This window comes from Lycorma delicatula, chromosome 12, assembly GCF_047948215.1.
Source record: "Lycorma delicatula isolate Av1 chromosome 12, ASM4794821v1, whole genome shotgun sequence".
In the NCBI taxonomy this organism is placed as follows: Eukaryota; Metazoa; Arthropoda; class Insecta; order Hemiptera; family Fulgoridae; genus Lycorma; species Lycorma delicatula.
The window spans coordinates 21,007,770-21,032,031 of record NC_134466.1 but is presented as its reverse complement, the minus strand read 5'-3'; the positions used below and the strand labels follow the sequence as shown (position 1 = coordinate 21,032,031).

General features: G+C 32.1%; 1 protein-coding gene across 5 annotated transcripts in view; it reads right to left on the bottom strand.

The window, feature by feature from the left end:
- LOC142333236 (uncharacterized) overlaps positions 1-13,756 on the bottom strand; it is a 60,256-nt gene extending 46,500 nt beyond the window's left edge. For 2 of the 5 annotated variants that reach the window (XR_012758562.1, XR_012758563.1), the window contains exons 1-3: positions 13,236-13,756; positions 3,981-4,049; positions 785-874 (exon numbers count right to left, since the gene is read on the bottom strand). The gene's annotated coding sequence lies outside the window, so the exon portion shown is untranslated. Of the gene's footprint in view, positions 1-363; positions 586-784; positions 875-1,869; positions 2,349-3,980; positions 4,050-12,999 lie in introns of those variants that run through there. The other 3 variants (XM_075380221.1, XM_075380222.1, XM_075380220.1) reach the window with 3 other exon arrangements.
- Between the last annotated feature and the right edge of the window lie 10,506 nt (positions 13,757-24,262).

The following is a 24,262-nucleotide window of genomic DNA, read 5'->3' as shown; positions in this document are numbered from 1 at the left end:
AATATAATAGAATAAATTTGGGTCACCATTAAGATATTTTCAAGTGATCAACTACTATTGATACAACTATGATTTCATGTGTTCCATAGCGATGAAATCTGATGTCCAAAAATTTTTGAGAAAAGTAAGAAGCATATTATACTGATAGAAAATAATTGTAAAAGAGAACACTTTTCCTTTTGAAAAGTGATATTGTACAACAATTTATACCATAGTTTTTAAGGTGTCATAAACATATAGTTGGATGCAATTGGACATTAGTCACAAGTTACTCATGGCAGTAACTTAACTATTTTTAATAATAACAAGCATACCATGGCAAGATTACCAAGAAAGTGGTTTCCAATTTCATTCTTTACTGACCCAAATATGCCATTGCAAATAATATACCAAGTCCTCAAAAATGCAGCTGGTATTCGGCCATACATTCATAAGTTTTTTGTTCATCAAAGATTTATCTAGCTTTAAACTGAACATCTCAGAAAAAATATCACCAGTAACAATAAGATCTGTTGATGTGAATATCTTAATCAGAAGAAAGACGGATAGGTAGTTCAAAACAATTTATTAGTGTATCCTTTTCTGCTGGAAACAATGAATACTATTAATTTATTTTTACTCAGAAAGTGTCTAATTTATACATTAATTAATACATATTTTGGTTTAAAATATCTCTAGCAAAAATAAAACATAAAGGATCCTATTCATGAGCCCATTTAATATGATCCATACAAACAAGCCAGGTCAACAAAACATTCTCTTTGTGAAAATGTTTTTTACTTACTGGTATATCAGGCTTTCCCAATTGCAAAGAATCCATCAGCCTTGAATACTGGTGGATTAATGAATATCTGATGGATAAAATGATCTCTACCTGTAAAGAATTAATATAAAAATGATTCTTTTAATTAATAGTAGAAAATCGTTTTAACTAGATGACATTTATGTGGCTAACATAAATGTACCACCTCTTTGTTACAATCTAATTTTTTGAGGTGCTGATATGGAACTCATCCTTCAATAGTTTTTTTATAAGTCTCAGTAAAGTTATTAGGTCGATTTTCATCATTTTGTCTATGGCTAGAAGATGGTTAAGAACCAATATCTGTTTCGGTTCCTCCTGGCAGCTGATGAGCTGTGCGTCTATGTGGCGGTCAAATGAACACCTGATGTTCGACTGCCCTGCTCTTGCAGCGACCAGAGATCAGGCTACCCTGAAACTTAGAGGACAAGGGGAAAATTGGTCACTCATAAGCGGTGAGAGCCGCATGCCGCATTGTGGGACCATGTAGGAGTTCCTAGATGCAGTTGCTTTGTTCAACCGGCATCCATAGTTTGCTTAAGGGAAAGACTCGTATTGCCATGGGAAGCTTACCCTGGGTATGGCTGATCACCAGCCAATTACTATGGCTCCAAGTGCTATAAAATGGTGGACAAGTATTTGCTGGCATTCAGCGACCTAGGCATGGCTGCGAATTCCTGCCTAGACAAAATAAATTTTATTATGGATATCATATATATTTTAAGTAGCTGACGGGGTACACTTACCCATTTTAGCAAATACATGACAAGTGAGCGTTTGGGACATGTAAGCAAATGGTGTATGGCACCATGCTTAATCCACTCATGCTGTTAGGTAAGCTCTTGGAGATATGTTAGAATATTGGTCGCTAAACTATTCGAGGCTTAGTTGCCGTTTGTGGCACAGACATTAGGTCTTATATCTTAGGGCGACCGAATGGGGTGGTGGCGGGAGAAATGCCAAGCAAAACAATGGCTAGACTATAGGTTATCATTAGAAATTAAATTTTCATCTTCATAACTTGCAGTCGCTCTAAACTATATCAAAAACAGAAACACTAGGCCTACCTTCACAAATATGTTAGTTTACGCTGTTAGTATCAATATAATCTTAATCATAATCTCCAATATTGGTAAACTGTTCGTTGTCCAGAGGAAAACTGGTGTTCATCGTATCAATTAATTCACTATCATTTTAAATAATATTAGAATAATCGCACATATTGAAAAAGTAAATGAAATCACACAAATTTAGTCACAAATACAATAGTACTAACTTACAACCGTCTAACCTATAACCAACCAACAATAAAGTGCAACTTAGCCTCTCGACTGATCGACGGTACTTCTGAGTCCACAACAGGTTTAAAAAAAATTAATAAATACTACTTGAGTAATAATAACTGGTTGTATCTGTAAAGATTATTAATATCTTTTTGAATAAAGTAAACAAGAGTTACAAGCACATTTTCAAAAGTTATCGTATAATACTCGAACAAAAACCACAATAGTAAATAAAGGTTAACTACGCGCTACTTCTCAACTGTAATTTTAAAACTGATACTGCCAACATAATATAAATATTTTATAGTATAATATGAACGTACTTGGAAGTACCATCGGTCAACCAAAGGTTAAACTATAATATATATTATATATAGCCTTAATATTATTATAGTCTTAATATATATACATATACATATTAAATTAAGTGTAATAATACTCTAAACTACTATAATATTGTAATTCTCATTTTGTAATTTATACTCATTTCATTCATTCACATTTATTCATATTGTACTCATTTTTAAGTCTTTTATTATCTTCTGAAGAAATAGACCTTTTCCAAATTTTAATTTGTTTACCCCATTAATTTTAATTAATCTCCTTTATTTAACATTATAATACATCCAACATTCTTACTTTTCTTTGCCTTACTGTTCATCTTCATTATACAAGTGGTAGCTGAAATCTAATACACAGTGGAGAACAAACAAACATTGCTACCATCTTGTGGTTTACAAACGCGCGCGGCGCGTATATATATATATATATATATATATATGTTTATGTTTCTATACATATGAACAAAATTTCACTCCAAAAACAGAACTCATTATTATACTTTATCAAGTCTAACTACACTTAACTTCAAGTAATAATTTTTCTTTCTCCAATTTATTGATAAACATATTTCTGTGAAATCATATATTTCTCTGAACTAAATACTTCTTTAACCATTGATATTCTTGTTTTTATTTTGTTTTTAAATTTAGATTCATCTAGAATATTTTGAATGTGTAAAAAATAAATATTTGTACTGTTTTACTTACTTAATTTTTCTTTTTTTATCTGCAGTCATTAATTGTCTTATTACAGCTTCTTCTCATTAACTTTATTTTTGTAATATTTGTTTTCAGGCTGCATTCTGTTAATATCTAATTTTGTAATTATTCATTAAATAACCTGGACTTAATTTCTTAAAAGCACTATGAAGTATGGAAACTTGTACTTTTTTCCTGTTTTGTTAATTTTACTATCTACTTGTAGAGCAATTTGATCATGCACTTGAAGATTAAACAATTTTGGAGATAAGAAATGCCCCTTCTTTACTTCTTCTTATTCTCCTTTAAACTACTCAGTTTTTCATTTCTTTTGATGGGTTTTTCTGAGACTTTTCCAGATTATTAACTGCATCTCAACTGGAATTTATATTCAATAATACGGCTAATCACCCGATAACAAAAAAGCTTCATCACAGTCCATTTTTGCTAATGTTTAGCTGTGATTGAAAACAACTTTTATTTCTTATGCCAAATGCCAATGGTAGATCAAATAAGCAACAATGAGGGTCTCCCTCAAACCCCTATTCTTAAAACAGTTGACTGTTTCATACTATTCTTCCCATAAAGGAAGTTGCTTTTATTCGGATTTGAATACTACATCGTGGATACCGGTATTTTTGGTGGTTAGGTTTCAATTAACCACACGTCTCCAGAATTGTCGGCCTAATGTTGTTCGAGATTACACATTTACCGGTACAGTTACATTTCACTGATAAGTCGCTAATGAATTTAATTGATGCAGCTATAAATTAAAATAAAAAATGTATTAATAATAACTTTTTTCTAATGTAAAAAATTATTTAAAAAATTGTTACAGACGTATTTTTCAGTTACCTGATATTATAAGCTGGTGTCCAAATCTCTTTCAGAAAATTCAAACAATGTTTCCAGTATTAACTTGTTCTGAAACGAAAGAAATTCAGTTAATTTGATAGCTCTAATCCGGTATTTTTTAATCATGGTCAGCAAGAAGTAATCTCTGCGTCTATAAATAGTAATATATATATAGTCATTAGTAGAACTGCAATTGAGTTTTAAAAAATTCTAGGATAGGGTGCAATAATTATAAGTAACTAAAGCACGACCATACAATTATTTCCTCATTGACCATCCCTGAATCTATTTTGACTAGTTTCGGCGTGATGTCTGTACGTACGTATGTATCTTGCATAACTCAAAAATGAATTGTCGTTGTACGTTGAAATTTTGGTTTTAGGACTGTTGTAACATCTAGTTGTGCACCTTCCCTTTTGATTGTAATCGACTGAATCAAAAGTGCCCAAAAAAGCCCAAAATCCAAAAAAAAATTGGATTTTGCACTTATTCTTAACTGCAGTAATAAGCCCTCATTGAAAGCTTTTCAACTATATAAGTGGTACTTATTTTCATTGGTTCCAGAGTTATAACCAAATTAAATTTTGATGAAATATTTGGATCTTAGGCACGGGAGACTTCAAAAAGAGTGTTATAGTCATGATACCAAAGAAAGCAGGGGCAGATAAATATGAAGAATACAGAAGAATTAGTATAAGTAGTCATGCATCAAAAATCTTAACTAGAATTCTATACAGAAGAATTGAGAGGAGAGTGGAAGAAGTGTTAGGAGAAGACCGATTTGGTTTCAGGAAAAGTATAGGGACAAGGGAAGCAATTTTAGGCCTCAGATTAATAGTAGAAGGAAGATTAAAGAAAAACAAACCGACATACTTGGCGTTTATAGACCTAGAAAAGGCATTCGATAACGTAGACTGGAATAAAATGTTCAGCATTTTAAGAAAGTTAGGGTTCAAATACAGAGATAGAAGAACAATTGCTAACATGTACAGGAACCAAACAGCAACAGTAATAATTGAAGAACATAAGAAAGAAGCCGTAATAAGAAAGGGAGTCTGACAAGGATGTTCCCTATCACCGTTACTTTTTAATCTTTACATGGATCTAGCAGTTAATGATGTTAAAGAACAATTTAGATTCGGAGTAACAGTACAAGGTGAAAAGATAAAGATGCTACGATTTGCTGATGATATAGTAATTCTAGCCGAGAGTAAAAAGGATTTAGAAGAAACAATGAACGGCATAGATGAAGTCCTACGCAAGAACTATCGCATGAAAATAAACAAGAAGAAAACAAAAGTAATGAAATGTAGTAGAAATAACAAAGATGGACCACTGAATGTGAAAATAGGAGGAGAAAAGATTATGGAGGTAGAAGAATTTTGTTATTTGGGAAGTAGAATTACTAAAGATGGACGAAGCAGGAGCGATATAAAATGCCGAATAGCACAAGCGAAACGAGCCTTCAGTAAGAAATATAATTTGTTTACATCAAAAATTAATTTAAATGTCAGGAAAAGATTTTTGAAAGTGTATGTTTGGAGTCTCGCTTTATATGGAAGTGAAACTTGGACGATCGGAGTATCTGAGAAGAAAAGATTAGAAGCTTTTGAAATGCGGTGCTATAGGAGAATGTTAAAAATCAGACGGGTGGATAAAGTGACAAAGGAAGAGGTATTGCGACAAATAGATGAAGAAAGAAGCATTTGGAAAAATATAGTTAAAAGAAGAGACAGACTTATAGGCCACATATTAAGCCATCCTGGAATAGTCGCTTTAATATTGGAAGGACAGGTAGAAGGAAAAAATTGTGTAGGCAGGCCACGTTTGGAATATGTAAAACAAATGTTTAGGGATGTAGGATGTAGAGGGTATACTGAAATGAAACGACTAGCACTAGATAGGGAATCTTGGAGAGCTGCATCAAACCAGTCAAATGACTGAGGACAAAAAAAAAGACACGGGAGAGGCACATCCCCTCGAATCAGACTTCGTCTCCTTTTTTTTAAACTTTTTTTAAAATTAAAATATGGTGATTTATTAATAATTATGAACCCCTGATTGTAAAAAAAAAATTACAATAAATAATTATTAAATAATAACAAAAAAAAAATTAACAAAAAAATTCCGAAGTAATAAGTGAAATAAAATGTTATGTACTTTTAAAAATGTGTATATGTAACTTAAAAGGGCATTATTACATATGTGTATGTGTAATAGATTTGCTGAAACATATGAATATTTAATATTAATTGAAAACTGTATTTAGAATCGTATTATTTTTGGATTTTTTTAGTTTAATTTCCTTTTATCTTTGTTTTTCGCGTATGATTGTTTCTTTTTAATTTTTGATTATTCACCAAATAATTCAATAATAAAAATTTAATATTTTGCAACCCAAGGTCGAAATTTACATTTGTAACTAGTATTTGGTTTGCTTGGCATTTCTCTAGCAACCACCCGATTCGGTCGCCCTAAAGCATAAGACCGAATATCTGTGCCACAAACGGCTACTAAGCCTCGAAACAGTTTAGCGACCAGTGTCCTAAATAGCTCCTAGAGCTAACCTAAAAGCGTCAGCGGAATAAGCGTGGTACCATATACCACTCGCTTGCTTGTCCCACCGCCCAATTGTCATATATCACTAAAATGAGTAGGCGAACCCCGTCAACTACTAAAACGTATATGATTATCAATAATTAAATTTATCTCGTCAAATACAGCAATTAGCTGGCACGTCTAGGCCGCTGAATGCCAGCAAGTACTTGTCCACCATTAAAGCGCTTGGAGCCTTAATCTGGCTGGTAGCCAGCCATATTTCTCGGTTAGCTTCCTACAGCAGCGCAGTAGGAGTCTTTTACCTTAAGCAAACTACTGATGTCGGTCGAACAAAGCAACCGCATCAAGGAACTCCCACACGGTCCGACAATGCGGCTCTTGCCACATTGACTCTCCGCTTGTGAGTGGCCAGTTTTTCCCTTGACTTCTAAGTTCCCAGGGTGGCCTGAGTTCTGGCTCCTCCAAGAGCTGGGCAGTCGAACATCATGTGTTCGTTCGACTGGACCTCCCCGCAGACGCACAGCTCATCAACTGCCAGGTAGAACCGAAACAAATATTGGTTTAAATTTACATGATTGGAGAGCACTCGAGATCCCGTTGCCCTTAAAAACGAAGGCGAGGCATACCATCCCCCCAGATTCTGTATAAATCTATACTAGGACCTTCCCTTAGTCGTGGCGTGCTATTGTTGCTGCCACGCTTCCATCACAAGGCTTTAAAGCCTTCTCCGCAGGCGGGAGATGGGTAACTATTCGCAATTTAGAACTGGTGCATTGACATCACTGTTCCACTTCTGTACAGGCCCGGCTTGAAACCGCATCCCAAATACCTCGGCCTTCCTGCCTCTTCGCAATTTCCACATGGCCACTCGAACTTTCACCACTAAATCGATTGGGAGAGCCTTTCCCAATACAGTGGTAGCTTCGTAGGAGATTGTTTTAATAACACCAGTGTATACAACTAAGCCTATGCACTCCTTAAATTTTGAATAAGTGCTCGATTTCTTTCCGACCTATGCGCCCAAACGGATGCCGCGTAAGAGGTCATACTTTCGAAGACACCTCGGTACAGCATGTACAAATGACGGCCTGACAGCCCGTAATCCTTTCGAACATCTAAGCTTGTGCAACACAGAGACGGCGTCCGCCGCTATTTGCTTAATGTGGTTGCTAAACAGCAACTTCTCATCAAACAAAACACCTAGGCACTTATGAACTCGAACTCGGCTGATTACACAGTCTTTATACTTAATACCGGGTTACGACTGTATGATAATTTGTCTGCATCCTTGAGAAGCATAAACTTCGTCTTGAGCACAGAAATCTTTAAATTTTGAATGTCCATCCAGCCCTCTGCGGTTGACAAGGCCGCTTGCGCCCGGTCTTCTAGTTGCGGTCGTGAATTACCACAAACTAAAAGGAGACAGTTATCGGCGAAAGCCTGGGCCGTGATCCCTTCCGGGAATGTCAGTCCCAAAAATCCGTCGAATACCAGGTTCCACAGCAAGGGACCGAGAACGGAGCCGTGCGGGCTTCCCCTGGTGATGTACTTTTCCAGAACTATGTGCGCATCCTTAAACAGAGCCGAGCGATAAGACAAGTTGTCACGTACTACGGCCTGCAGGGCTACGGAAACATTGCGGCGTTCCAACTCATAGAGGACAGAACTCCAACACAAGGAAGGAAATGCTGCCTCTATGTCTATAAAAATTGCCAAAACATATTTACAGTCGGCCAGTTGTAACCAGTATACAGGAGTTAAAATCCGAATAAAATTATAAATGAATTAAATACGTTTGACAGTATATCATCACAGAAGGTCATAAGTCTGTCTTCTACGTATATTAAATCTGTCAGATTTTTGTACTACCTTTTTATATCCATTTTTATATTTTTGTTTTTAATTTTGTCCAATAAATAAATAAATCTATCATATCCAATTTCTTAAACAAAATCCTACTTTTCTCTTTGAAAATATCCCTTACAATTTATTTTCTTCAATATAAAATGATAGAATAAACGTTATAAACATTAGTATCGATTTGTAATTAAAAAAACTAGAAAAATAAAAAGAAAATTAAAAGACTTTTCGTTAGGATATAAATATTAAAACGACTTGTAATGATATTGAATTACAAAATTTAATCAATCAACTTTTAATTCGGCAGGTCTTGCGTCTGGTTTAATGTGATCTGTATGCGTTTCGGAATTCATTAATGAAAATTATAATAAACTCTTTTAAAAGTATTTTTTTTATTATTAAGAAATTAATTGTACTTTTAAGATCTATTAAAAAGTTTTACGTTTGTTGATAATTTCCGGTTACGTACTTATTTCATAATAATAAAAGAAAACGATTGGAAAACAACGAACGAGAAAAACACGAACTCTACTATTCTCAGAGATTTTAATTTATTCAAGACCTGTTAGAAATATGATTTCCCTTTATTTTCGAATAAACGAAACATATTTTAATGTGAAAATCTTTTAAAGAAAGTACATAAAAAGAGAATTAAAGGCTGACATTGTCTGAAAAACGAAAATATAAGGTCATTAGAAAAAATAAAGGCATTCCAATAAAATATACCGAGTTCGATAACTAGAAAATCATACGTAACAATTTTAAATATTAACAAAAAATATAAAAATCCTTTTTCTGATGAACTTGCTATGTTCTGAACAATGAAAACTATATTTAATAGTCATATTCTGCGATAAAGAATTTGTGGTATATATGACCACATTTACGTTTGTTATTGCATTATTTTTTTTGCTATTTTTGCATTAATAATAACAACGTATTTTTCGATTTGCAGTCGTTGATATTTCTGTAAAATGTAAAACAAAACTTTTTCTTCTCACGATCTTTTCTTTAAAATGAACAGTTATTAAGTTATCCAGGGAAATAGGAGAAAAAGAATGGATATTTTTCCAATTTAAAAAATTTTGTTTAATAAAAATTTAAGCACATCTTTTCAACTGGCGCATAACGAAATAATCATTTCTGATGATAATCCGCAGGCATTAATAGAAAAAGTCCAAATATGACCATTTTAAAACATATACGACCTGGACTACAAATAAATTTCAAATTCATTTTTTCCAATAAACCAATGAAGCATTTTATAAACAAAATGTTCTTTGGGAGTATTTCAGCGTTTTTCTTAGCATAAAGGGAGAACCAATGTTCGCTCACATATCAACTCAGAGTTGAGGAAAAATTTTGGGTGAGACCTCATTAGGTATGACTTGATTATCCTAGTGTTTTAAGTCATTGCCTGTCCCAGTAGATCAATTAGGTCTCGAATTATTGCAGTTTTCATGTTTTCAGCATTTTTTCTTACCATTTTATAATATAGGAAGGATTAAGTATTTTATAGTGCTGTTCTTCTCAAGGTTTTATCACGGTTTGTCTTGATGCATTTAGGCAAATGCTGGCGCAGTACCTTTCATTTTATATGGTTCGTAAATAATGTTTTTATTAAATAATAAAAAAATCAAATTGAAGCAAAATAATGAGGAAAAACTGAACTAACAGTTGTGTAATAAAATGTATTGTGTACTATAAGCAGAACGTTATTTACATCAACATTTATTTTATACTATTAATTTTTATAAAATTTCAAAAAACTCATGTATACAATGAACTTTTTTCAACAAAATGTAATGAAATAATAAGTTAATCTAGAAGAATTTTGTTATTTGGGAAGTAAAATTACTAAAGATGGTCGAAGCAGGAGCGATATAAAATGCCGAATAGCACAAGCTAAACGAGCCTTCAGTAAGAAATATAATTTGTTTACATCAAAAATTAATTTAAACGTCAGGAAAAGATTTTTGAAAGTGTATGTTTGGAGTGTCGCTTTATATGGAAGTGAAACTTGGACGATCGGAGTATCTGAGAAGAAAAGATTAGAAGCTTTTGAAATGTGGTGCTATAGGAGAATGTTAAAAATCAGATGGGTGGATAAAGTGACAAATGAAGAGGTATTGCGGCAAATAGATGAAGAAAGAAGCATTTGGAAAAATATAGTTAAAAGAAGAGACAGACTTATAGGCCACATACTAAGGCATCCTGGAATAGTCGCTTTAATATTGGAAGGACAGGTAGAAGGGAAAAATTGTGTAGGCAGGCCACGTTTGGAGTATGTAAAACAAATTGTTGGGGATGTAGGATGTAGAGGGTATACTGAAATGAAACGACTAGCACTAGATAGGGAATCTTGGAGAGCTGCATCAAACCAGTCAAATGACTGAAGACAAAAAAAAAAAAGAAGAAGTTAATCTAAACAACGTACTGCTTATATAAAATAAAATTTAGCGTACTAACGTAGCAAGAAAATAGTAAATGCAATACGTTACATTGCTGCATTTTGCCAAGAAGCGCTTCATTCAAAATAAAAAAGTGAGCACGTACAACAAACAAACTAACGCATTATGCTTCTTGATACGAACGTTACGGACAAAAAACGGGGTTTTTAGTTATATCTTCAGTCTTTTCTTTCTGTTATGCACTATTAAATCTAATGTACTAAAACTAATGCTTTCATAGAAAATACAGTTCCATTTAAATATACATCAAATATTAAGCTAATTATTTTGAAATATATTGTAATGTGTAATAAACATTATTTTTAAAATTATAGCAATAATACAGACAAAAAATTCAAAATAATTAGCTTAATATTTAAAATAGTAATATTTTATAAAAAGCTTTCGTAAAACGTACTTTTAATAAGACTAAATGTGCTGCGATCTAGCGTAGAAGCGCTCGACCATCATTGGTCCGCTCTGCGTTAATAGCAGCTAAAATAGAAAAACGAGCACATAACAATAAATCCATGCACCATCCTTTTTTATGGAGAGTGATAGACTTAATAAGGTTCTTTTAGCCCTCAAATTCTCACCGTTTTCTAGGAGGTTTACGGACAAGTGATTAAAGGGGTCATTTAGCCGAAGTTCTTTTTCAGACTGAAACGTTGTATTTCTTACTTGACGTACCGTACACCCAAATATTTAAGGCTTTCACTGTTTTTAGCAAACCACGGCGCCTCAGCTATTCACTTCGCTAATTTTGTTTTGAAACCGCTGAACGATTGCAACATTTGATTAGCTTGCCGTACCCCATAGGTGGACGCCATATTTACATATTAGTTTCAAAATTCCTGAGTATAAAAGTAGATAATTAGACGAAGATAACTCAGACCTCCTGCCCAGAAATCAGTATATTTCCTTGAAATTCATGTTAAGTAGCTTTCTCTTCTCACTCAAATGAACCTTCCACGTCAAACGACGTCCAGGTAAAGACCCAGCTACCTTACACTTATACTATGCGGAATTAAAATGCCATAAAGGTGGACCCGTGGGCAGTCTCCTCTTCTCATTGTGAACGTCACATGGATAGACATACCTTGATTAACCCTTATCTTCCATGTACCCAGCCACGGTTAATTAGATTTAATTCGGATTGTTGATTAGTTGAGGCCACAGTTGGGTTGTCATCGACAGCCAGAATAGCTGCATCATCGGTAAAAAAAGCGACAGTGATTCCATTCTCAACCGGAAGATCGGCAGTGAAGACACAGTATAGACAGCTCTCAAACGTGAGCCTGCGGAACCCCCAACTTAGTGTCAAAATATTTTACTTTGGAGATACGTCAATCAGCTAGCTGCGAAGAACAAGATAATAAGTTTAAGGAATTTTTTTTACAACTTGTATAAAAGTCCAGGCAGCCAGACCTTGGCAAAGGCCCGCTGGACATTTAAGAAGGCTGCCGAATTTCTTTTCCTCTAAGCTTCTGCTGATGACGTTAACAAGTCTGTGCGTTTGCTCAATAGTGAAGCGCCCACTACGGAAACTGAACGTGTGATCTTGAATAACGTGACTCTGCTCCAAAATAGGCCACATCCTCTGAAGAAATAACCTTCGACAAACTAGGCAACAGGTTTATTGACCTGCATAAGGATACATACTGAAGAGATTTACCCGATTTCTGTATCATAACCACTTGTAAAACTTTCCGCTCGGTAGGGAAGTACGTTTGAATTAAATAATATTAAAAATTGTTTATTTCTACAGCTGCCTTAATATATATTATCATTCATTTAGTTAAACGCACTTGTTAAACAAATAGGTTTAGTATAAATAATTTCGTTTAAATAATTGAGTGTGAATATAAATAAACCGATAGCGAAGTATTAAAAACGTTATAAAATCTCTAAAGTAATAGATTTTTTTTTAAAATTATAAAATTTATTAACACCACACATTATAAAAAAACAAAACTATATTCATCTTAACGTCTTAGATATGGTGATTTAATAATAATCGGCAACGTGTAAAGTGAATTTTAAAAGGTCCTACGTTACATAAAATTCAGTATTTTGACAGCGATTCATTATATATTAAATATAAGTAGAGATTAGGGAAAAATAGATATAGAAATAAATTATATACTTACACTAGTAACCAGTTTTTGTAGTACGAAAAGCATCGTAATTACTATAAAAATACTCGACCAGAAAATAAAAATAATGTTCAGAATATTATTCTGAAAACCAAATATTGCAATCGAAATATTTATTGTAAAATTTACTGTGTGTGTAAAATAAAAACCGTACATATTAAATGAGAAACTTTAGTGAGCTGAGCGTAAGCTAAGCGGTATTTTTCTAAATACTGTAAGATGATTTTTACCTGGCATTTGTCGTCTGATTTTAAACAAAATTCCAGAAGATGGTTTTTAACACTGTCTGAGTTTAGACTTAATTCACATCTTAGATAGTCTGGATACGTAGTTAACACACGAACATATCGGACACTATCATATATTTAAATAATCCAAATATAAATTGATTTCATCAGTAGATGAATATATAAAGGGTAAAGAAAATTAATTTGGAATTAATATGGAATTTTAAAAATCAATCAATAATCTTGAAATTCTGCTTATTGTGTGTGTGTGTGCGTGCGCGTGTGTGTGTATGTGTGTGTTTTATAAACTTAATATATTTGAACAGATCACAATACCGAAGAAATCATATTTATATACTTCTAAGATGAGAATTCTCATGTAGTTTGCATTTCTGCCAATTCAAAGATTCAAAAGCAATTACAAGCCTCTTCTAACCAGCAAAACTTCAACTTAAAGTACAAGTTCGGATATGTGTGGCTAATGAAATTATATTTAATTATTTGAAATGTACAATACAACTGAATAATATACTACAACATAATTGTGTACATATATAGAATTATTTAGATATATAGTGAATTTGTTAATGCTATTCCTATATATCTTATTCTTTAAAATGCAGATTTAATTATGAATCTACATTCATTAATTTTAACAGACCTTTTTTAATGTGTTAATTATAAATTAAATTAATATTATAACAGCTATTTTCTAGTATTAGAAAAGATGTATATTTTAGAACAATTAATACTTTTTTCTAGCGAATATTAAACAATTTATTCATAAACATGCGTTAGAGCTTACAAATGAGAAATCATTACCACTCGCGTGTACAAGTAAAATATATATATATATGAAAATAAATGGTTATCTTTCCTGATTTTGTTTGAGACATTATTATCTCTCCCGCTAGAAGCATTCCATTATCAATTAATTTACAGATTATTTTATTTAATTTCTAAGCGTAGATTATTTTCATTTATATTTTATATTTGTATTTTTATTTACATATTAATATTTATTAATTTTATTAATAAAAGGAGAATATTAGTTAATATTTAGCTTACTTGATGGAAATACTGCCCTTTAAAAATCATTTGACTTATTTTTTTCTTAAATGTTTATAAATAATAAATAACAATAGTAATAATAATTATTAGATAAATTAATAAATTTTAGTACCGTAATTCATTCATCGAACGTCGTAGCAGATCTTAAAACACAACTATTTTCGACACAAATAAATCGATACTGAAAGTACTATCGATTATCCATTTAGAATCGTATACGTGATTTTTTGTGACCTTTTAGTTACATTAAATGTACATATTTATGTAGCCTATAACACTCCCGTAACGTAAGAATTCCAACGCGGGGTTATACAACTAAATTGGTTCGGCCGTTAAGCTGCTACGATAAAATAATCGTATATACATACACCCTAAATACATTACACTCCTTTTTGGGCAGTCTTTAAAGAAACACCCAAGTTTTCTTATACGTAATAAGTAATTATTGTGTTCATTAATTATAATAGATTTTCCGATAAAAAGATGTACTACATAATTTACTACGCTCAACTTCATTAATTCAAAAACCAATACTAGTTTGATTATCTTGTACGGCTTAAATATTCAGTATTTCATTTTTTTTTTAAATATATAAATGCATTTTGGTTATAGCTTTTTCAGAAATCTGTCACTAGAAATTGATTGTATTTTCTTAGTTCACAAATCCTTTTCTAAAATATAAATAAAATAAAAGTAAACTGAAATGTATATCAGAAAACGTAAAACACAACTACGAAAAAGATTTCAAATTTAAACATTTACCTAAATTATTAACCAACTTTTGGATTAGTAAAAATATACAGAAAATTATCCTTAATTCCGTGCGCAAATAAAATATTAAAACGTTAAAATATTTATAATTTTCATTTTTTAATAATTTTTAGTAATTTATTAAATACTAGCAGACCCGGCAATGCTTCACTATTGCTAAATTTGAGTTTATATATATATATATATATATATATATATATATATATATATATGAATATAAAAATGAACACAATTGAACGTTTGATAAAACAATAACAAAATGAACATTACGGAACACAAAATTTAACCTTTCCCTTTTTCGGTTTTATCCTTTCTCCATTTTCCCCATTTTCATTTTACCATATTCCGTTTCCATTTTCCCACTTTCCTCCTCATTTTCCTTTCCTTCTCCCATTTCTCTTTTCCTTATTTCCCTGTCCCCTTTCCATTTCTTTTTTTCCCTTTTTTCTTTTTTCCATTTTCCCCCTTCTTCCCTCTTTCCCTTTTCCGTTTTTCCCCTTCTACCTTTATCCCCGCACCTAAATCGGTCCAGTAATTTTTTAGTCTATAGCGGACACACATATCGGAAACATTGAAATGGAATCGTTAAATATTTAGTGTAGCGTGTGTTGCTTTTACGTCCAACAGATAGCCCTGTTTTTCAAAAAAAGAATGTTTTTACCTATCACAGGTGTGACATTTTAGTTATATAAATGGTAGGCATATAAAAACACGTGTATATTTGAATACAACGTCGTGTCAAAATTTCAAAGCAATCGGTAAAGAACGTTCGGATATTTAAGATTTTGAACAAAGGAAAATTTACATTTTATTTATATAAGAAGATATCAGCGATAACCATGTTTGAGAAATTGATTTATTATTTATTAAAATAAAGGTAATAAACATTATCCATTTTATTATTTTTAAATGCGTTTTTAAACTAAGCGTAATTTTTATTTCATTAATATGAAAAATACTTGTCTTATTTGAAATTAAAATTATTTTCTGACAGTTTAAAATTTAAAAGAATATTCTTTTAAATATTTTGTTTGGTAAAGTAATCTAATTTATTCTACAATGTAAAATAAGTTGTTTACGATGACTTAAGCATTTTTGAAATACAAAAAAAAAGAAGAAAACATATCTTAAATGTTTTCCACCAAACGTTTACGTAAAAACAAAATTGTACTAACACGTTTAACTATCTAATTAGTTTTAACTCGTTGTTTTTATACAAATAAATAAAATTAAAAAGTATTTGTATTACACGAAAAAAATAATTTTGCAAGGCACGTTCTAAAAGTGAAAATATAGGAAAAACATAATATATATATATATAGTTCCGAGACCACTTCGTTTTCGTGGTATAAAAATTTCACCTTGATTTCAGATTAAAGGGTAAAATGAAACCATTTGAACTTAAATTAAGGAGTAAATGTGATCCTTTCCTATAATGTAAAACAAAAACTTTATTTTACATAAAATAGCTTGATTAAATTGCCAGTTAATAAATAATTATATAAAATTTTGTAGAGAATTTAATCTATACAAAAATAACATTAAACTGAAAACGATGAAGATGTCAAAAATAAAAGATAGTTGTTCAGACGCAACTCCGTACCATTCACACAGCTCCTGACAATTCCCTCGGCTCCTTATGATTCACACAGCTCCTGGCGATTCACTCGGCTCCATATACATTATACAAGCCGGCTCCACACTAGATTCTGGCAATCTCTACCCATCATTCAAAGACTCATTTGTGTGTGTTACAATATATCTAATTCTAATACTTTTCAGTCAAAATTAAGTATTCATAAAGTAAACAGGTATATACAGTAAATTATACGAGTATATATTTTTGCAACATTGTAATACTAAAACAAATTAAATCATAAATATGTTAATATATAATGATCATTATCACTTATGAAAATATATCCTATAAACATAACTGAACAATGTACTTTATTTACTACAAAATATGAACCGGCAAAATTAATGCACAGTATAAATATACCTAACCAAGATATGGCACCAAGATGGTTTTCATTCGACATATTTTTGGTCCTTCGACCACAGATGTTGAAGGTACTAGAATCCAGTAATTTAATTTATGATTAATAACAGAGAAAGGAATTATTGGAAATACAGAGATACCGACATTATTCAACACTGGAATTGGGTTTGCAACAATTCATATTATTATATCATTTTAAGTATATTTAATTTATCTTTATTAATATTATTATCATTAAAGAACAATTGCTATATAGAGAAGTACTTTCTATTAACTTTAACTTAATTGTGAAATAAGTGAAGAAGGATACTGTAAAACTTAACATTATTTCAACTATTTTATCCACATGTTTTTCAGGTATTGTGGAAATAATATTAATAAACTAGTTTATAACAATAGAGGGCCATCAAAGGGATATTTTTAATTAATTGTCCTTTCTACAGTAGTAATTTATGCCATCATATTTATTATCATGTCAGACATTGTAATCCAGAAACAGATATTTCTTGTTATAATCAAACTGAAGAGTGACTCAAAACAAACAAATAGTAACTTATTACATGAAACAGAAAAGAGATCGCATTAAACTAAAACCAGGATATTGAGAAGAGACTTAATACCTAATAATCAGATATTATTTGGAAATAAGTTTTCTTCAGACAAGTTTATTTCCTTCAAATATTTCATATTATTATCCTACGCCTATTTCAGAATTAAAAATATGGTTTAAATAAAGAGAATAGTTTAGAATTTAAACATTTTGATCAAGATTTACAAAGATGTCTAAATATGTTAATGTTGATTCATTGATTTGTATATATGCACAGTAAATAGTCTAATTTGGGCACTGAGCACAATCATTTATTTGATATTATCAGAACATGGCAAAGGTGGCTGAAATGACTTTATCAAATTCCATTGGTTTAAAGAATTAAGGAGATTTTAAATGTTTTCTATCCATTAACAAGAAAATATAAATTACATTTTTTTTTGTTGAGAACACAAAACAAAAATCTATTTTATTAAATTTACAAAACTTTTTTCTGATAAAATATTATCTTATATATTTTGCAATAATGTAAGGTCTTTTATGGATTTACCATTTTGTTTGAATCCACATAATTTTCAACCGATTATGAAGAACAATATAAACATTAAAGAAAATAATTTTTTATCTGCTTTAAATTTTAGTTAAAATTTCTGACTATGAAATATTTATGAATGATATGAAAAGCAAGAGAATCAATATAGGTCTGCTTATTTTTTTAGATAACAATAAAGGAAAAACATTTTTTGGAGCTTCAATATAAGCAAAGGAAAACAGTTAAAATGAATTAACAATAAGGTGAACAATTAATGATAAAAAATCATTAAAACTAGAAATGGGTCTGAATAATTATAATGCTGATCTGGTAATAAAATCTATTTGTGATTTGAATGAAAGTTATCATTTATATAACTGATGATGTCCAGTTGCAGTCTAATGAACATAAACAATTTCTTAATGCTATAATACTTACTGTTATTGGCAATTATGATACGTTGAAAGCCATCCTATTGCAATAAATGTTATCAAAGGATTTCTTAATATAATTGTATCATTTATTACAAGACAATACTGTTTTATAATAATTCAGGATTATTAGAAATATTCAAGAAAGCTTGCACCAGTTGTTTGTTTGTTCATTAAAATGTCATTGACATCTGTAAATAACATAAAAAAAGGATTATTTTTTCAAATAGCATCACATTATACGTCTTTACAGTTCAGTCTAGACTTGTCTACAAATTGATAATCCCCTAATAGCTTTCCCAATTTTCATCAACTACCTGACTATCAATTCTTTCAGTGCTTCTAAAACTTATACAACATCAAAAAATACAAAAACAAGAATGATAGTGATCATGTTAAAGATTCGTTGACTATATTAATAAGACGTTAGATAATTGTAGACTTTAGATTAGAGTTAGCGATTGGTGGTAAACAATTAAATTGCCAAAAAGAAACAAAGAATCTTTAACGGTCCAGAGATAGTATGTTTTATAATAAAACTGTTACTATAATCTGTTTTTATAAATATTATTATACTTCACTATAAATTGCAACATGATTCTGTTGTGTTTGAAATTAAACTGAATGGTTGGTATTTTAGTGATTCTGGAAAGTTTACTAGGTATTGACAATAATGAGACTGTCGATTATTTTTCATTCATAACTAGAAGCATAATTAAATCTGTCCAATTGTAATTATTCATGGCAGGCAGAGGTCTAGAACCCAGGTTCAACAACTTGGTCAGCTACCACCTTTTATAGTGATTCCCTTACCGAACATTCTCTTCGTGTGCAGTAGACCATGACAGCTTAATTATGATTCATCAAGGCAGGCAGAGATCTAAAAACCCACCGGGTTGGTCTAGTGGTTAACGCGTCTTCCCAAATCAGCTGATTTGGAAGTCGAGAGTTACAGCGTTCAAGTCCTAGTAAAGCCATTTATTTTTACACGGATTTGAATACTAGATCGTGGATACCGGTGTTCTTTGGTGGTTGGGTTTCAATTAACCACACATCTCAGGAACGGTTGAACTGAGAATGTACAAGACTACAGTTCATTTACACTCATACATATCATCCTCATTCATCCTCTGAAGAATTATCTAAACGGTAGTTACCGGAGGCTACACAGGAAAAGAAAGAAAGAAAGGCAGAGATCTAAAACCTTGAGTAAGGCTCTCACTCTTTATATGTCTTCTACCAACACTATTCATATGGATTTAGTATCTGACTTGACTGCAGTCATTTATCGCAACCTTTAAAAGATTCATAATAGGTAAAGTGTATAACTGCTCAAGTGTTTTCTCACAATGGTTTCAATTTCCATTGTGACAAAAATATAATTCATAATTTATATCAACTTCTAATTCAGAATCATTATCACTAGGACACTGTTTTATTATATATCCATTCATGTCTTTACGTGAATCCAGTTACAAAAAAAAAATTTCAATTAACTGCTTAGGCTGTTTGCAGCTACTTCAAAATATCATGCAACCTATTTGCAGCAACGCCATTTATCACCTAACCCTTTGGTTTGAGATTTAGTGTCGATCACCAACGAGAATACTTCACCGTGCATTGGAAGCACCACATACATCCACATTATGCAAATTATCTACAATTACAAATATCCTGGTCTTTTTATTCTTTCCCTCCTCTATGAATCATGAGACCTTGCCGTTGGTGAGGGGGCTTGAGTGCTCAGGGATACAGAGTAGCTGGACCGAAGGTGCAACCATATCGGAGAGGTATCTGTTGAGAGCCAGACTAAGGAATGATTCCTGAAAGAGGGCAGCAGCTCTTTCAGTAGTTGTTAGGGGCGTGAGTCACAATGACTTAAACGGCCGTATCAACATCACTCAGTCCTCTGAGTACTGCGCAGCTGAAAGCAATGGAAAACTACAGCTGCTTTTTTTCCAAGAAAATGTGGCTCTCTGCATTTTCACATAGCAACAATGGAGGCGCCTTCCTTGGTAAAATATTCCGGAGGTAAAATAGTCCCCCGTTCGGATCTCCGGGTGGGGACTACTAAGGAAGGGGTCACCAGAAAATTAAAAAATAACATTCTACGAGTCGGAGCGTGGAATGTTAGAAGCTTAAAAAAGGTTGGTAGGCTAGAAAATTTAAAAAGGGAAATGGATAGGGTGAATGTGGATATAGTAGGAATTAGTGAGGTTCGGTGGGAAGAGGAAGGCGACTTTTGGTCAGGTGATTTTAGAGTAATTAACTCAGCGTCAAATAATGGGCAGGCAGGAGTAGGTTTCGTGATGAACAAGAAGATAGGGAGGAGAGTGGAGTATTTCAAAACGCATAGCGATAGAATCATTGTAATAAGGATAAAATCAAAACCTAAACCGACAACGATTGTTAACGTTTATATGCCTACAAGCGCCCATGATGATGATGAGGTAGAGTGTGTATACGAAGAGATTGATGAAGCAATTAAACACGTAAAGGGAGATGAAAATTTAATAATAGTTGGAGATTGGAATGCAAGCATTGGAAAAGGCAAGGAAGGAAATATAGTGGGTGAATATGGGCTGGGCAAAAGGAATGAAAGAGGGGACCGACTTATAGAATTTTGCACGAAGTATAATTTAGTAATTGCCAACACCCAATTTAAAAATCATAATAGAAGAATATACACTTGGAAAAAGCCAGGCGATACTGGAAGGTATCAGATAGATTATATCATGGTTAAGCAAAGATTTAGAAATCAACTCGTTGACTGCAAAACTTACCCTGGAGCAGACATTGATAGCGACCATAATTTGGTGATAATGAAATGTAGATTGGGGTTTAAAAACCTGAAGAAAAGTTGTCAGATGAATCGGTGGAATTTAGAGAAGCTTGAGGAAGAGGAGGTAAAGAAGATTTTTGAGGAGGACATCGCAAGAGGTCTGAGTAAAAAAGATATGGTAGAAAATGTAGAAGAAGAATGGGAGAATGTTAAAAAGGAAATTCTTAAATCAGCTGAAGCAAACTTAGGCGGAATAAAGAGAACTGGTAGAAAACCTTGGGTTTCAGACGATATATTGCAGCTGATGGATGAATGTAGAAAATATAAGAATGCTAATGATGAAGAAAGTAAAAGGAACTATCGGCAATTAAGAAATGCTATAAATAGGAAATGCAAACTGGCGAAAGAAGAGTGGATTAAAGAAAAGTGTTCAGAAGTGGAAAGAGAAATGAACATTGGTAAAATTGACGGAGCATACAGGAAAGTTAAGGAAAATTTTGGGGTACATAAATTAAAATCTAATAATGTGTTAAACAAAGATGGTACACCAATATATAATACGAAATTTAAAGTCGATAGATGGGTGGAATATATTGAAGAGTTATACGGAGGAAATGAATTAGAAAATGGTGTTATAGAGGAAGAAGAGGAAGTTGAGGAGGATGAAATGGGAGAAACAATACTGAGATCTGAATTTAAGAGAGCATTAAAAGATTTAAATGGCAGAAAGGCTCCTGGAATAGACGGAATACCTGTAGAATTACTGCGCAGTGCAGGTGAGGAAGCGATTGATAGATTATACAAACTGGTGTGTAATATTTATGAAAAAGGGGAATTTCCGTCAGACTTCAAAAAAAGTGTTATAGTTATGATACCAAAGAAAGCAGGGGCAGATAAATGTGAAGAATACAGAACAATTAGTTTAACTAGTCATGCATCAAAAATCTTAACTAGAATTTTATACAGAAGAATTGAGAGGAGAGTGGAAGAAGTGTTAGGAGAAGACCAATTTGGTTTCAGGAAAAGTATAGGGACAAGGGAAGCAATTTTAGGCCTCAGATTAATAGTAGAAGGAAGATTAAAGAAAAACAAACCAACATACTTGGCGTTTATAGACCTAGAAAAGGCTTTCGATAACGTAGATTGGAATAAAATGTTCAGCATTTTAAAAAAATTAGGGTTCAAATACAGAGATAGAAGAACAATTGCTAACATGTACAGGAACCAAACAGCAACAATAACAATTGAAGAACATAAGAAAGAAGCCCTAATAAGAAAGGGAGTCCGACAAGGATGTTCCCTATCTCCGTTACTTTTTAATCTTTACATGGAACTAGCAGTTAATGATATTAAAGAACAATTTAGATTCGGAGTAACAGTACAAGGTGAAAAGATAAAGATGCTACGATTTGCTGATGATATAGTAATTCTAGCCGAGAGTAAAAAGGATTTAGAAGAAACAATGAATGGCATAGATGAAGTCCTACGCAAGAACTATCGCATGAAAATAAACAAGAACAAAACAAAAGTAATGAAATGTAGTAGAAATAACAAAGATGGACCCCTGAATGTGAAAATAGGAGGAGAAAAGATTATGGAGGTAGAAGAATTTTGTTATTTGGGAAGTAAAATTACTAAAGATGGACGAAGCAGGAGCGATATAAAATGCCGAATAGCACAAGCTAAACGAGCCTTCAGTAAGAAATATAATTTGTTTACATCAAAAATGAATTTAAATGTCAGGAAAAGATTTTTGAAAGTGTATGTTTGGAGTGTCGCTTTATATGGAAGTGAAACTTGGACAATCGGAGTATCTGAGAAGAAAAGATTAGAAGCTTTTGAAATGTGGTGCTATAGGAGAATGTTAAAAATCAGATGGGTGGATAAAGTGACAAATGAAGAGGTATTGCGGCAAATAGATGAAGAAAGAAGCATTTGGAAGAATATAGTTAAAAGAAGAGACAGACTTATAGGCCACATACTAAGGCATCCTGGAATAGTCGCTTTAATATTGGAAGGACAGGTAGAAGGGAAAAATTGTGTAGGCAGGCCACGTTTGGAGTATGTAAAACAAATTGTTGGGGATGTAGGATGTAGAGGGTATACTGAAATGAAACGACTAGCACTAGATAGGGAATCTTGGAGAGCTGCATCAAACCAGTCAAATGACTGAAGACAAAAAAAAAAAAAAAAAATTTATTCTTTCCTTGGTCTTGCTAATGTTTTCTTCCTCTTTATTTTTATCATCTTCTCTTAATCTTTTTATTCTTTCTTTGGTTTTAACATTTTCTTCCACTTTATATCTATCATCTTCTTAAGGTTCGCCAACCTTAAGGAGAGAAATTTTCCAGCAGTCTTTACTTTAGAGATATCCCTAGTCAAGTTTCACACTTCATTATGTTAATATATACATACAATAAATTATATATATTTCATAACAATTTAATAGACAAATTAAGCACTTATATAGTCAAGTATACCGACACATAATCTTTTCTATCATTCATTCAAACATTAAAGGATCATATATAAATATAAAGCGAACAATGTCTATTTTTTTAGCATATTGAACCAGAGATTTATACACAAGAATAATTACTTCTAACTAAGGTACTATACCAACGTGGATATTATTCGATTTATTTTTTGGTCTTCCGGGCAGGGTACTGAAGGTTCTACAATTTGGTTTTTGTTTACATAAAATAAGTACTCTTCTGACAACTGTAGTTATGCAGGTGTAATAAAATTCGATTTTTTTAAACTTTTCTTTGTTTTATTCAACTTACCTTACATAAAATTGTGCAGAATTAAACGCTCTGTAAATTTTGTTTTTATTATCCATTTAACGAAGTTATTTTTCGTCAAATGCTCTAAAAAACAGGGTTTTTTAT